General features: G+C 40.7%; 1 protein-coding gene across 4 annotated transcripts in view; it reads right to left on the bottom strand.

Annotated features, from left to right (window-relative positions):
- The window catches only part of TMEM94 (transmembrane protein 94), a 110210-nt gene extending 96940 nt beyond the window's left edge, over window positions 1–13270 (bottom strand). For all 4 annotated transcript variants that reach the window (XR_008596866.1, XM_054977251.1, XM_054977253.1 and 1 more), the window contains exon 1: window positions 13155–13270. The gene's annotated coding sequence lies outside the window, so the exon portion shown is untranslated. The remainder of the gene's footprint in view (window positions 1–13154) is intronic.
- Between the last annotated feature and the right edge of the window lie 2719 nt (window positions 13271–15989).

Here is a 15989-nt window from a genome sequence, read left to right as displayed (position 1 = left end):
AAATATTTAAAATCTGGAAAATTGGGCAAAGAATATGTAGCGGCCTCCAACAAGAAAAAAAGAGGAGTGGTGTTGTACATAAAAGAGGAGCTACAGCCAAAATTTGTTATGAGAGATGTGGAAGCTAGATTTGTAGCAGTGGAATGTATTTGGAATTTAAAGAGAGTGTTGGTAGTCGGACTTTATGCACCTAACGGTGCAAAAGAAAGCTTCTTTGAGGATTTAAGGAAGCATTTAGACGATCTTGTATACGACCAGATAATTCTTGCTGGAGACTTCAATGGAGTGACAGACTTGGAACTAGACAAAAAGACTACAACGGCACAAAAGAAAAGAGGACTATTACCAAAGCTTTTTTTTGAGTTGATTCAACAAGAGACTCTTGAAGATGTATGGAGGAGAGAATATCCTAAAAGCAGACAGTTTACTTTTTATTCTGCAAGGCATTCTACATTATCAAGAATTGATATGATCTGGGCCTCAAAAGACTTAGCATTATGGACTAAGGAGGTAGAAATAATGCCTATGGTAGGCTCAGATCACAACCCAATTATGTGGAAATTTGGAAAAAAGAGAAAAAGGAAAGCATGGAGAATAAATGAGGACTTGTTACAGGAAAGAGAGAATATGGAAATACTGAGAAGAGAGACAAAGTTTTTTATACAATACAACGTGAATAAAGAAGTACCAACCAATAAAGTTTGGGATGCTTACAAGGCGGTTGTAAGGGGCATACTAATGGACTTAAATGGTAGAGCAAGAAAGAAGAAAGAGGAGAAAAGACAAGAGATTGAGGAGAAAATAAAAGCCAAAGAAATACAGCTAAAAAAGAGACCAGGGAAAAAGAAGGTATACCAGGAAATTAAAATACTTCAAGAACAGCTAACAGCAATGAGCAATAAAGAATTGGAGTGGAATCTCAAAAGACTGAATCAAAAAGCGTTTGAGGGTGCTAATAAACCTGGGAAGTACCTGGCATGGCAATTGAAGAAGAAAAGGGAAAAGAAGATAATAAATAAAATTTGCGAAGATAACAAAACGTATTTGGAGCAGGCTACCATTAGTAGAGCCTTTTATAAATTTTACGCTAAGCTGTATAATAAAAAAGAAGTAAACAAAGAATCAATAGCGTCATATTTGGAGAAAACCAAACTTCCAGAAATCTCGGAAGCTTGGAGAAATAAGTTGAATAGTGAAGTAACTGACGAGGAAATAAGTAAGGCAATACAATCTGCAAATCTAGGAAAGGCGCCAGGGCCAGATGGACTTACGGCTAAATTCTATAAGACAATGGCTAATGAACTGGCACCATTCCTAAAAGAGGTGATGAATGGGGTTTTAAGGGATCAAAGGATTCCAGAAACTTGGAGTGAAGCGAATATATCATTGATCCCAAAAGAGGGCCAAGACCTGACTAATGTGAAAAATTATAGACCTATATCGCTACTCAACAATGACTATAAAATTTTTGCGAAGATATTGGCGGAGAGATTGAAGGGGTGGCTCTCGGAAGTCATAGAGGAGGAACAAGCAGGCTTTTTGCCAGACAGACAAATAAGAGACAACTTAAGGACAGTGATCAATGCTATTGAATATTATGACAAGCGTTGTGATAAAGAGGTTGGTTTCTTCTTTGTTGACGCTGAAAAAGCGTTTGACAATTTAAACTGGGACTTTATGTTTGCCACTATGGAAAAGCTACAATTGGGAGAAAGGTTCATCAGAGCAATTAAGGAAATTTATAGAGACCAGACTGCAGCAATTGTGGTGAATGATGAATTGACCAAGAAATTGACGATAAGTAAAGGAACAAGATAAGGTTGCCCGTTATCTCCATTGTTGTTCATTTTAGTATTGGAGATTCTGATGATACAAATACGTCAAGATGATGAAATTCGTGGAATAAAAATAAAGGACTATTCATACAAGGTCAGAGCATTTGCGGATGACATAATGTTAATTGTAGAGGACCCATTGGAGAACATGCCAAGAGTGATAGATAAGATCAAGGAGTTTGGAGACTTGGCAGGTTTCTTCATTAATAAAAAGAAGTCAAAGATATTATGCAAAAATATGACTAAGCAGAAACAACAATTGTTAATGGAAACAACAGATTGTGAAGTAACAAGTAAAGTGAAATATTTGGGAGTCGAATTAACTGCAAAGAACATAGATCTATTCAAAAACAATTATGAAAAACTATGGACTCAGATAGAGAGAGACTTGATTAAATGGAATAGATTGAATTTGTCATGGTTGGGCAGGATTGCAGCAGTTAAGATGAATGTGTTACCAAGAGTAATGTTTTTGCTACAGACAATACCAATCATCAGAGACTCCAAACAATTTGAAAAATGGCAGAGGAAAATATCAGATTTTGTTTGGGCAGGCAAGAAGCCTCGAGTGAAAGTGAAAGTTTTACAAGATGCAAAGGAAAGAGGCGGAATGCAACTGCCCAATCTGAGACTTTATCATGATGCAATCTGCCTAGTTTGGTTGAAAGAATGGATGACATTAAAGAACAAGAAACTATTAGCCCTAGAGGGATATAAAAAAATATTTGGATGGCACGCATATTTATGGCATGACAAAGTAAAGGTCAACTCGATGTTCCTGCATCACTTTGTTCGGAGAAGTTTATATATAATCTGGAAGAAGTACAGAATTTATCTACAAGAAGGAACCCCTTTGTGGGTGGTTCCATATGAGGTGATAGACCCGAGAGCTGTTGATAATGAACAACAATGTTTAACGTATAAAGAAATAACTAAAACTGAAGCATCCAAACTTAGAATAAAGACACAAGAGGAACTATCACCTAACTACGATTGGTTCCAGTATAGACAGATCAGAGACTTATATAATTCGGACTCTGTAAAGGGAGGTATACGAATAGAGAATTCGGAACTAGAGCAGACCCTTCTTAAAGAAGATAAGAAAAGAATATCCAAGGTATACCAAGTACTGTTGAAGTGGTATACCGAGGATGAGATAGTTAAAACACAAATGGTGAAATGGGCTATAAACTTTAATAAAGAAATAACAATGGAGGCATGGGAATACTTGTGGAAAACTACAATGAAGACAACGACATGTATTAATATCAAAGAGAACATTTATAAAATGATCTATCGTTGGTACATGACACCAAAGAAGATTGCGCTAGGGAATTTGAATACTTCTAATAAATGCTGGAAATGTAAGAAGCATGAGGGCTCCCTCTATCATATGTGGTGGTCGTGTGAGGTAGCCAGGCAGTACTGGGGTGAAATAATAAGAGAAATGAGTGAAATTTTACAATTTCAAATTAATAAGAACCCAGAACTCCTGCTACTGAACTTGGGAATGGAGGGAATTCCAGCCCAACACAGGACGTTGACATTTTATATGACAGTAGCAGCTAGAGTTTTGTATGCGCAAAAATGGAAAGTACAAGAAGTGCCAACTATTGAAGATTGGACTTACAAATTGCTGTATATGGCTGAAATGGACAAGATGACAAGAAAATTGAGAGATCTGGACTCAGGGCAGTTCAACACAGACTGGGAGAAGCTGAAACAATACCTGGAGAAGAAATGGGAGGTGGGAGGAAAACTGTGGCAGTTTGAGAACTACTGAAGTATTGAAGTAGAGGGGGGAGACTTTACCGGGGGGAGAAGAGATAAATGTGAATTAATAAGCAGTCAGATTAATAGATTGACATATATATAGATATATATAGGTTAACAAACAGAACATAGAGAAAATAATTAATTATAAGGACTAAATATAAGGAGCGATTAACTAACAATATTTTCTTTTTTTTCTGACAAGTTTTGTACCAAACTGAATGTCTGAAGATATAGATGGGTCAAATTGATTGACTACGTGAGGAGAGATATATAGAACTATTATAAAAAGATAGAATGAGTAATATATATAGAGAATAAGTCAAATTGTTTGATATAAACGAATGTATGATCTATATGGTTTATGATATATAGAAATACCTGAAATTGAAAAATTGGGATAAATTGTTTATCTAAGATGGAAACAAAGGCTTACAGTTTGGGCATATAATGTTAAAAATAGTTAAGGATGTACTGCTTAGAATAATGGAAAATATATATTTGTTTTAGATAGAGGAAGCTAATAAAAGTAAGGGAAAGGGGACAAAGGGTTGGAAAGCTGTTGGAAGTCAACAAAAAGGGGGGGGAAAGGGAGGGGGTTAGAGATGAAAAAATTGGGGAAAATTGAATGTAAATGTGGAAATAATGGATTCTAACCCAATAAAAATTTTTCAAAAAAAAAAAAGAAGATCAGAGGGTGTTATTAGGGTATAGCAGATGAAGAGGGCTGTGGTGTGAAAGCAAGTGCTTATGCTAGGCAATTGCATGCTTTGCTTTAACTGGTTCCAGGTTAACTGGAACCTAGAGGAGAGCAGAATGATGGAATGTATTAGACTCCAGCTGGTGCAGAACGCTGCAGCTCGTTTACCATCAGGAGCTAGACAGAGCATGCATATTACTCCCATTCTGCAGTCACTCCCATCAGCTGCCTGACTCAGTTCAAGGTAATGACTATCGCATTCAAAGAGCACCATAGCCTTGGCCCCACAACCACCTCTCCCCCTATGTTCTGCCACAGCACCTTTGCTCATCTGGACAAGGCCTTCAGCAGATGCCACCCAGCAACTAGGCTAAATCAACAGCTGCCCACACACATGCTTCCTCTCTGGTAACTCCCACCTTACAGAATGACCTGCCTGAAGAGGTAAGGAGAACTCCCATTCTTCTGGCTTTCTGCAAACTATGCAAAACTGAATTATTCAAGAGGGCTTTCTACCCAGATTATAGGGCTGTGTTGTGAGAAGTAGCTCAGATAGATGAATTGGTAGGGACAAGGACTATACAATGCTCTGTTGGATACTGTCTGCTGATGTAGACATGCATCTACTATGGAGTTTCCATAGTGCTAACATGCCATGTAAATTAGCTATGCTTTGTTTCAGAAAGATTTCATCTCTATGCCTTTTCTTTATGCTTGTTTTTCACATTTTCTGCTACCATACCCTATTGTATCTCTTTCGCTGAATGTCCTAACTGCTATTCATTATTGTACTTTGCTGAATGAATGCTGTTGATTATATTATATTTTCACTTGCACTGTCTAATCTACCTTGGATCTCAGCAAGAAAGGGAATGAATGAATGAATGAATGAATGAATGAATGAATGAATGAATGAATGAAAATAAGACAGTTATACTAGGATCCTTCTTTGAACCAGCTGGATTGGAAGCTTCCAATTTTTACACAAAGAACTATTCACTCTATAATGCCAAATCTCTGCCAAGCCATTCCATTCTATTCCTTCCCTATAATCCTCCTGTCTTTTTAGAGATCTGGTTTGTGGTTCTTTTTCTGATTCTGAATGGAATGGCAGTGCTGGTGACGTTGCTGTCTATGCCTTGCCATTTCTTGGCGCAGTCCCCTCATCATTTACTAGTAAACAGCAGAGCTTCCCTTTCGTTCCCTGACAAATGTAGTAATAAAATAACCTTTCTTTAATTGTGGTTGGTGTGCTACAACACAAGCGCAAAAATGGCTTTTAAAAAGAAATTAACCTCTCCCTTTCATTTCATTTCAACAGTGCAAACTGCCTTGTTAGGATTGTTGGTGTTCGGTCTTTCCCCCCCTTCATTTCATTGGTACAATAAAGTGAAAGTGCACAAATAAAAAGTCAAAAACAGCAGTGCTGGAAACAGTGACTGCCTTCTGTGGATCAGGCAGCTGCCTGAACAAGGGTGACACCTCTCCTTCATCCCTCCACCTCCTCCTTTCCTGTACCACTAGCTTCTTGGGCTGGGCTTTGTGGGCTTCCACCCTCAACAAGGGCGCTCGTGACTCAGGAACAGGACTGATGGTGATTTCCTGGACAAACAGGCAGTCCCCAGCACAAACAGACCAGACCGTTCCCTTTATCCTAACGGAACAGCCCCTTCAGCTATCACGGAGCTGCCCTATTAGGCTCAGGGGGCAGGCAGTTCCCTCAAAGCCCTTAGCAAGGGTGGATTCTTGGCAGAGAACCTACAAAAACTGTCAGCCAGATTCATCAGCTCTTCAGTGCTGGACTCTTACTCCAGTAGCACCAATAAATAAGGTGCTGAGAAAGAGATGCTGGACCGTCTTGGTAGCTTTCTCTATATACCTACTGTCTATCTGTGATGATTATTCATGGAGCAGCTGCAGTTTGGTTCATTCTTCCTCCTCCTCTATTCTCTCTCCCATACACTCCTCTGCCCCAGCTCTTTCCATACCACTGTACCTCCTAGAATCCCAGCTTCTTCCTAGGTCAGTAACAGGACGATGCTTCTTTGCCCATGCCATGAGACAAGCATAAAGAGATAAACAATGCTATATTCAATACTATGTGGAACTGCAATTCTAATTCTACTTCCAGTTGGGCAATGCCTCAATAGAGCTGAAGGGTCCTAGTGTGGAACCTGTGTGCGTGTGTGTGTCTGTGTTAGCAAGTGTGGTTCAGTTCTGTTCCACTTGATCCTGCCCCATCTGATAGAGAAGGTCAACAGGCAAGACAGCTGTGCAGGACAGAAACATGGCCTGCACAGCAGTGGGACATTCTGTCTCCAGCAGTAAACTGAAACATGATCTTGAAAGCAAAACTTGTCTTGTGTCCATTAACATTTGAACCACAGCACCAGAAACTTTACCTCTAATGCCTAAGTCACAGATCAAGCTGAACCCCAATTTAAAACTACCCAGCTCCTGGCAAAAGGCCATTCTACACAGTCCTTAAGTTACCCAGCAGCAGCCAGTTACATAAGAAACTGAGACACTGTAATAAACCTTTTAGTGCCTCTTTGTTTGTTCCAATATGGTTGCATTTTTCACTCCCATTGCCGCCTACATTTTAGGGTTAGGCTGCAATAATCCAGGCTGGGCTGAAACGTATGGGAGAGATCTGTCATTCTCCTAAAATGTCTAGAAGAGATAACCGCTTAAGCGTATTTGCCCTGTTAAAACAGAATAAGGGTACTAAATCAGGGACAGCCAACTGATGGCCTGAGGTTAAACCTATAGACCAAAGTTGTTTCCTCTACCCTCAAGCTGCCCTACTAAATTTTAACCAAATTAAAGAATTTCACACAATCTCACTTGAAAGGAAAAGAGAAAAAGTTCAAGAAATAAAGGTACTTGTAACAGCTCCCTTTTGGATTTTGTACGCAACACATAAATAATATGTTTATGGGATTAATGTTATAGTCCAGAATATGTTTTTGCAACGGCCACAGTTAAAACATTTCGGGGATGATACTTAAAGAAATTACTTGAGTAACAGGATATGACATCCCAAAAGACCCAAGATTTTTGTTGTTGAGGCTTTTAATGGAACATATTGTTAAAGTTCACAGAGGTATAAGACTAGATTTCTTCCCCACTGCAAAAATATTAGTTGCGCAGAGCAGAAGTGCAACTTTTTAAAATGTAAGATCATCGATAAACAAGGTGTAGGAAATGGCAAAATTATCATAACTGACTTAATTAGTTAATTAAGGGATGGACAAATTAATCAAGCCTATTCCTCTGAATGCTGGAAAACTTGCTATGATTTTTGGAGGAGAAAGTTAGATTTGTCTATCGATGTATAGAACTGTGTAACACTTTTATAATGGATTGATTATAATTGTATAGACACCTAGAAGATGAACTAGTTAGGGATTCGTTAAGTACTCAAGTACTTGCTTAATATTATTATTTCATTATACTACTATAATAGTGGACACTACAGTAAAATGCCTGCTTGGGGGTGGAAGGGGAGGCTGGGTTCACTCTCAAGATGCTGGAACATTCCCTCAAAATTTTTGGAGCTTCAAATCAACCATTTTCCTATGCTGGAGGAAGCTGTTTCCAAATGGATGCCTCATGGGCTTTTAAGAACCTCCTATTTCAGGAAATTGGACAAAAAGCCATGATTGGTCCTTTGCTTGGGAGAAGAAGGAAGTGGGCACCAGGAAACCAGAAGAGGACCTTTGCAGTTGGCACCAAAAATTTGGAACTTTACTTGTCCCCTTTCTGTTGCCATCCTCTACCAAGGGATACTTATTTGTTTCACTTGGCATTCCCTCTATGATCCTTCCTCTCTCCCCATGTTTTAACTGTGGTTTTAATCTTTTGTATTTATTTTAAGCTCTGGTTTTAAGTTGTTAATGATGTATTTGTGTGCTGGCTTTATTGGTTTTTAAAAATTTAATCTGTATGTTTTAATTTGTTAGCTGTCTTGGCAGCCCTACTGGGGTAGAACAGCATGGTAAAAATTTCAATAAATAAGTAATAAACACATCAACAAGCACTACATTGTGAAACACAACTCTAAAATCTTCTTACCCACTTCAGATTTCTCCGCTACCTGCACCACATAAAGAAACTAGCTTAGGTCTCAAAAACATACACACCAGATGGAGAGTAGTTCAGAGTAGTTCAAAAGTGGAATCAGCTGCCTAGGGAGGTGGTGAGCTCCCCTTCACTGGCAGTTTTCAAGAAGAGGCCAGATGGGGTGCACCCAAGAGTGCTGAAAGAACTTTCTAGAGAACTTGCAAAACCCCTGTCCATCATCTTCAAGGCCTCCTGGAGAACTGGGAATGTGCCACAAGATTGAAGAAGAGCGAATGTTATCCCAATCTTTAAGAAAGGGAAGAAGGATGACCTGGGAAACTACAGGCTGGTCAGTCTGACTTCTGTTGCTGGGAAAATATTAGAACAGATTTTAAAGGGATCAATCTGTAAGCATCTGAAGGACCGCTCAGTGATCCGGGAAAGTCAGCATGGTTTTGTTCCTAACAGATCTTGCCAGACCAACCTGGTTTCCTTCTTTGATCGAGTGATGAGCTTACTGGATCGTGGGAACTCTGCTGACGTGATTTATCTGGATTTCAGTAAACCTTTTGATAAGGTCCCCCATGACATTCTGATGGGCAAACTGGAAGACTGTGGACTGGACTATAGGATAGTTCGGTGGATAGGGAACTGGTTAGAGGACAGCACCCAAAGAGTGGTGGTCAATGGTGTTTCATCAGATTGGAGGGAGGTGTCCAGTGGGGTGCCGCAGGGCTCGGTTTTGGGCCCGGTACTTTTCAATATTTTTATCAGTGATCTGGATGAAGGAGTGGAAGGGCTGCTCATTAAATTTGCTGATGATACCAAATTGGGAGGAGTAGCAAACACCCAAGAAGATAGAATTAAAATTCAACAAGACCTGAATACTCTAGAGAAGTGGGCAGCTGTGAATAGGATGCAATTCAACAAAGACAAGTGCACAGTATTACATCTGGGCCACAAAAATGGGAAGCACAAATACTGGATGGGGGATACACTTCTGGGCAGTAGTATCTGTGAAAGGGATCTTGGGGTAAGAGTGGACTGTAAACTAAATATAAGCAGTCAGTGTGATGCGGTGGCAAAAAAGGCTAATTCAATCTTGGGTTGTATCAAAGGGGCCATAGCGTCGAAATCGCAGGAGGTCATAGCTCTTCTCTATACTGCCTTGGTCAGGCCGCACCTGGAGTATTGTGTGCAGTTCTGGAGGCCTCACTTCAAAAAGGATGAGGACAAAATCGAGAGGGTGCAGAGGAGAGCGACGAGGATGATCAGGGGTCTGGAGACTGAGCCCTACGAGGAAAGGCTGAGGGCCTTGGGAATGTTTAGTTTGAAGAAGAGGAGGCTGAGGGGGGACATGATTGCTCTCTTTAAATATTTGAAAGGCTGTCATTTGGAGGAGGGCAAGAAGCTGAGTTGGCAGCAGAGGATAGGACCTGAAACAATGGGCTTAAATTACATGCACAAAGGTACCGGCTGGATATTAGGAAAAACTTTTTCACGGTCAGAGTAGTTCAAAAGTGGAATCAGCTGCCTAGGGAGGTGGTGAACTCCCCCTCACTGGCAGTTTGCAAGAAGAGGCTGGATGAATACTTGTCAGAGATGCTTTAGGCTGATCCTGCACTGGGCAGGGGGTTGGACTAGATGGTCTGTATGACCCCTTCCAACTCTATGATTCTAAATAAGCTAACAGGAAAATGAGAGAAGCTTGTAAAACTCCATGCAAATCATCAGTTCTCTGAAATCCACGGGGATACAAATGAAAATGTCAGAAGTCAATGCTATTGATATTTCCAAATATGATCACCATCAGAAATATATCCCATTAAGTGTAACTGAACTTCCTTGCCACTAAATATGCTGGGGCTCTAACCTATAGTCTTTCTCCAATTATCTGGGAGTGAACTTCATCGAATACAGTGGGACTTGCTTCTGAGAAAACATACATAAGATTGCACTATGTGACCCTCTCTTTGCTTTCTATGATGCTTAAATGTAACAAAATGTTGCTGGATTGTATACACAATGTCTAAACTTCCAAGTGCGGCTTATGAATTGACAGGTCCAACTTCAGCTCTTACGACAGCCCACTTCTCTCTCTCGGTCTTTCAGCTATCTCATTCACATACACCATTGCCCAAGAGTCAAACACTGCAGACCTTGGACATATCCTAGACAGGGGGTAGCAGTTGGCATATGAACAGCATTTTATATGCACCCATAAGGAAGGAAGGCCAATAAGTAACTAAAGACAGAACTCTGATGACGTTGCAAAGGGAATCCTCTATTCCTTTCCAATGCTGGAAAGGAAAAATAATATACTGATGTTTGGGAATTGACAACCACCTTTCACTGTGAAAATTCTCTCACCATCCTAAGACAAAAAGGCAGCACAGTTGTATAGCTACATGGAAAACTTCCAGATATTCACAGTCTCTGAAGCCTTTCAGTTATATTCTCAGAGCTCAGAGCAACTAGTGAAGAAGCACGTATGCAAAGATCCCAGCTGATCTCAGGGACATTATTTCAAAATTTTACCCTTGACCCTTTTAAGTCTGATAACTTTGGTTGCTCTGGTAGACAATCTTTGCAGATTCAATAGTAATAGTCACATTTGAAGCTGGATTTGAGTCCAGTGGCACCTCAGAGACCAACAAGATTTTCAGGGTGTAAGCTTTTGAGAGTTCGAGCTCCCTTCTTCAGTCAGAAGTAGGGATCTCGGATTCACAGAAACTTACATCCTGAAAATCTTGTTGGTTTCTAAAGTGTGACTGGACTCAAATCCTGCTGTTCTACTTTAGACCAATATTTGAAGCTGTCAGCTATTCAAAATTCTTGAAAGAAGGGCTCTGAAATGTTGTTGTTGGACAGTGTTCAAAAGGTTCTGGTTATGAGTTCTAAACCTGAAGCTTGGGGATGAGATTGCAGGGTTTTAGAAGGCCCTGCATTATTGCTTTTGTTCTCCTATATCTACGCAAGGCCACTGAACAAGACTGTCCAAAGCACCAGAGCTGGTTGTCCTCAATATACTGATAAGTTGCTTCTAACATCTCTCCTCTTGACCAGTACTTGTTTACTGTTGTTCAGTGAAGGAGGGAGCCCAAACCAAAAATGAATCAAGCTAATACAGAAGTCCAATACAGAACCACCACCCAGAACTGACTCACGGTCCAGGGAGGGAGACGGGCATAAATGTGCTTGCCCCACCTCTTGCCTCCACATCCGTCCAGTCAATTGCAAAATGACTGCATGAAGGAAAATAGTAAAGAGTCCAGTAGCACCTTTAAGACCAACCAACTTTATAGTGACATCTGACGAAGAGATCTGTGGTTTTCGAAAGTGTACGCTACTGTAATGTTGGTTAGTCTTAAAGGTGCTACTGGACTCTTTACTATTTGTGACTATAGACTAACATGGCTAACTCCTCTGGATCTATGCATGGAGGAAGTGGCTACATGCTGATCACAGGGCAGGTTTGTAAATGCACCAGGCAGTTGCTTGGAGGTAAGGGCGGCGTCATCGCACACACACTCCCCCTCCCCATGCAGGAGTGGGTCATCTGTATTGAGCCAGACATGCTGCTGCTTGGCAAAACTAATGTTCTGGAAGAATACTGCTGCCTGTCCTTGATGGAGTGAATTTGTCTTTGGCAGATTGGTTAACAGTTTGGATGTTTGCTGAACCCAGCTCTCATGTTAGAAAAACAAGTTTGTATAGCAGCAATCTAAACTGAACAGGGAGAGGGCTTACGTATTGCAGGCGTTATTAGGAACAACTGACAGGTGACTTTTAGGAATTAGTTGTCTGCATTTTTAACTCTGGGCTTCATTAAATATTTATCTGAAGCTGTTAATTGTTTAAAAGGTTTTTTAAAAAGAAAGTTTTCAATACTGTTGGTAGAATACACTAGCACAAATGTCACATTTCATAACTAAAAAGTATCATTCAGCTGATGGGGATTATTCTTTAGGCATCATCATGCAATTTAAAAGTATCTCACTCCCCACAATACAAGCAAAACATTATTAACTATTTGATAGCTACTGATACAAATTCCCTGTTTTGCCCTTGGTAATACTGACATGTAATGGATTATGTTGAGTTTAGTATCTAAAGACTTCTGATCCCAAGTATCTACTGAGAAGAAAGGCATGTGAGTGATTAGGCAGAACCAGGTACACCACATTAAGGCAAGATGAAATGCCATAATGGTCTGACTGCATTGGCACTACAACTGAAGGGCATAGTGGCACATTCAGAACAAACTGCGTGGAACAAGTAACATCATGCCTGTCATAACTACCCAGTCCTACCGAGCCAAAGGGAACGAGGGAGAGAGGTGTTGTGAGTTGCAAGATTTGCAAGCGTTTGCAGCAAAAAAGGCTGCGTAGAGCAGAAAGTTCTTACTGTACGGCACTTCTGCCTGGATCGCCGCTTCACTCAAGCACTCCATATGCACGGACATCCCAGAAGCTTAGATGTGATTTCTAGCTTACATTTTTTGTCTTGGGAAGGAGAAACGTGTGAGAAAGGGACTGAAAGCAAACACATCAGTGCTCATCCTCTCTGCCCATGCGAACAATTTTTCAAGCCTGCAATGTCTTCACTTATTGAGAAACCTCATACTACATATGGGGGTGGGAACACGCTGGAATATATAAAATTGAGGCTAATCGGGGCAAAAGGGGAAAACTCCGTTTCAGAGTACAGGGCATTCAATGCAATGGGATATACTGCATCCTATTTTCCACCTTCCCTACTCAGACACGTACGTTACTTACCAGACTGTACCGGAATTTCCCTCCTTTTGTTTCGGAAACGAAAAGATCCTAAGGCCTTTCCTCGCCAACTGGAGGACGCCCCCCGCTTACCCTTCACTCCATCTCCCCAAGCACCTCTACAGCCACCATCCTTGCTATTGGCAAAAAGCTCGCTTTATTCCTGAGTCCTATACGGGTAACTTCGGATACTGTTACTCAAGCTGCATTTCGATTGGCTATCTTGGCCTCAGAAAGCAATGCTTTGAACTGCGATAGGCTGGAAGAAGGTACTGAGAGAAGCTACATTTCCGCCCTTCCGTCCACTCCGTCTCTAGACTGGAAATACTCTGGACTCCTCCAGTTTGTTTAGGGATTGAAACAGGAGCGATTCGTTGGTCGTTGGTCGTTGGTTGGGGGAGCTCAGTGGTACCTGGCGTGGGCTTTCGGGAACCACAGATCTCTTTGTCAGATGCATCTGGCAGGGAGAGCTGTGGTTATCGAAGGCCCATACTGCATTGGAATTGGATGGTCTAGCTGTTTGGCTTCTACAAACTAACAGGGCAAACTCCTTTGAAGCCAACTGATACACACACCAAAAGGAGATGTTTACATATACTAGCAAAGGAATGTTTTGATTGCTCCCTCCCCTTCCCCCCCTAATTGCCTCTTCCCTCTGCTCTTCTGTGTTTGTCCATTCTCTGTATCAGGCATCTGACGAAGAGAACTTGATTCTCGAAAGCTTATGCTAAAATAAAATTGGTTAGTCTTAAAGGTGCTACTGGACTCTTTTTGATGTTGGTCACCAAAGAAAGCCAGGGGGTTTCTTTAGGAGTAGACCTCTCATGGTCTGTGGCAAACCCTAACACGCTGGTTTCTTCCTTTGCCTGCGACAGAAATGCTCTATTTTTAGAGCACAGATTCCCTTTTCACCAGTTTGATACTGAAGTATTACGATATCTTTATTCATAACTTTATAGAAATTTATACCCACATGCAAAACAAAAAATATTTTCAAAATAGAATATAACAGCTAATTTAATTATTGAATCTGGTAATGTGGTTTTTTGGTCTGTTCCTTACTGACTGCAATATTGTAGTTTGCACCCACGTGACATACTAATTTGACGAGTTTGGGTATACGTGAAATCACGTTTGCTTATATTAAATCACATAATTTATTAGAGTGTTTTGCAGTTTCTTTCCTTCTGAGTTCAATCGCTGCATTATTCCCGAGAAAACTGATACGTTTTAAGAGCTAGGATGCCTTTAGAAATTAACATATGGTTTAAAAATATTTTCTTGCACACACAGGAAATATCCTTGTCTTGGGGTGGCATCTGCTGCTGAAGAATTTTTTTTAATCTACACACCCAATCAGCTCTCCAATGGCTAATAAGAAAACTTGCTTGGCAAAAGTCCCATCAGGCCTGCCTGCTTCATAAATCAATTGACTAGCTCCTGGAAAGGTGTAGGCAGACACGATGGCGCCTAGGGTTGCAAACTTTGGAAAACTCATGAAGATTTGGGGGTGAAGTCTGGCGAGGGTGGGTTTTGAGGAGGGGAGGGACCTTAGCAGGGTATAATGTTATAAAGTACACCCCCTAAAGTAGTCATTTTCTCCAGAGGAGGTGATCTCCATAGTCTGGAGATCAGTTGTAATTCTGGAAGATCTCCAGGGCCCACCTTGAGATTGGCAACTGATATAGGTGCCACACCGGGGACACCTGCTCTAGCCCAGCATTTAGACAACATTCACTATATCACTATTCATCTTACCCATATGCTCATACAATCCCAAATTAAATTTAGAATGTACGTGAAAGTACATTTTCTGCATTACGCCTACAAATAGCAGGTATGCACAGAGTGTATGATGTTATAGGTGCCTGCAGGGCAGAAATAGTTTAGTGAATATAAATCTAGATGGTTTAAGCAAATTAGGGAAGGTGAATTTCCTACTATCACCTAACAAGGGAAGGTGAATTTCCTACCACCACCTAACAAGTCAACCTCTCCTTGGGGAGAAATTCCTTCTCAACCTCCAATAATGTAATCATTTCAGCCCTGAAAGGAAAACCCATTCTGTGCCAGGGTGAGGCTCGCTGTTGCGCCATCTCACCTAAGAGCATTGACTTGGCTCATCTAACAATTTATTGAAAAACATTTTTTTTACAAAATTTGTAACAGAGCAGTTTACACTTAGTTAGTTGGTTTTTTTTTATTTTATAACAAAAACAAACAAATCTACTTTAAACAGCCAGGTTACAAGCTTGAAACATAAGAACTTAGAGTTGAGAGAAAATTTTTCAATAGATTTTCAAATTGGAAAATTACTGCCTCTCTGCATTTTTTTAACTTTATCATCAAAAATACATTTTACACTTTATCAAACCACTCTTTAACATTTAGCTGAGATCCCTCCCCCCCAATTATCTAGCTAGGATCATTCTCCCAGCTGTAATTACATGCAACAACACATTATGATATCTGCAGGGCACATTCAGAAGATTATTCAACAAGAACCTCTGGAGTAAAAAGAATTTCTATTGTTAATCCTCTTTGGAGCATCACAGGCCCTCACTTAGATAGCCCAGGCAAGCCTGATCTTGCAAGAGCTAGAAGCTAAGCAGGGTCAACCTTAGTTAGTAATTTGATGGGAGACCTCCAATGAAGACCAGGGTTGCAGGCAATGGCAAACCACCCGTTAGTCTCTTGCCTTGAAAACCCCACCAGGCAGGGCTTTTTTTCTGGGAAAAAAGGTGGTGGAACTCAGTGGGTTGCCCTTGGAGAAAATGGTCACATGGCTGGTGGCCCCGCCCCCTGATCTCCAGACAGAGGGGAGTTTAGATTGCCTTC

The sequence above is a fragment of the Eublepharis macularius genome, chromosome 4, assembly GCF_028583425.1.
Source record: "Eublepharis macularius isolate TG4126 chromosome 4, MPM_Emac_v1.0, whole genome shotgun sequence".
Taxonomy (NCBI): Eukaryota; Metazoa; Chordata; class Lepidosauria; order Squamata; family Eublepharidae; genus Eublepharis; species Eublepharis macularius.
Note: the sequence above shows the minus strand (reverse complement) of the source record. Positions and strands in the feature narration are given on the sequence as shown.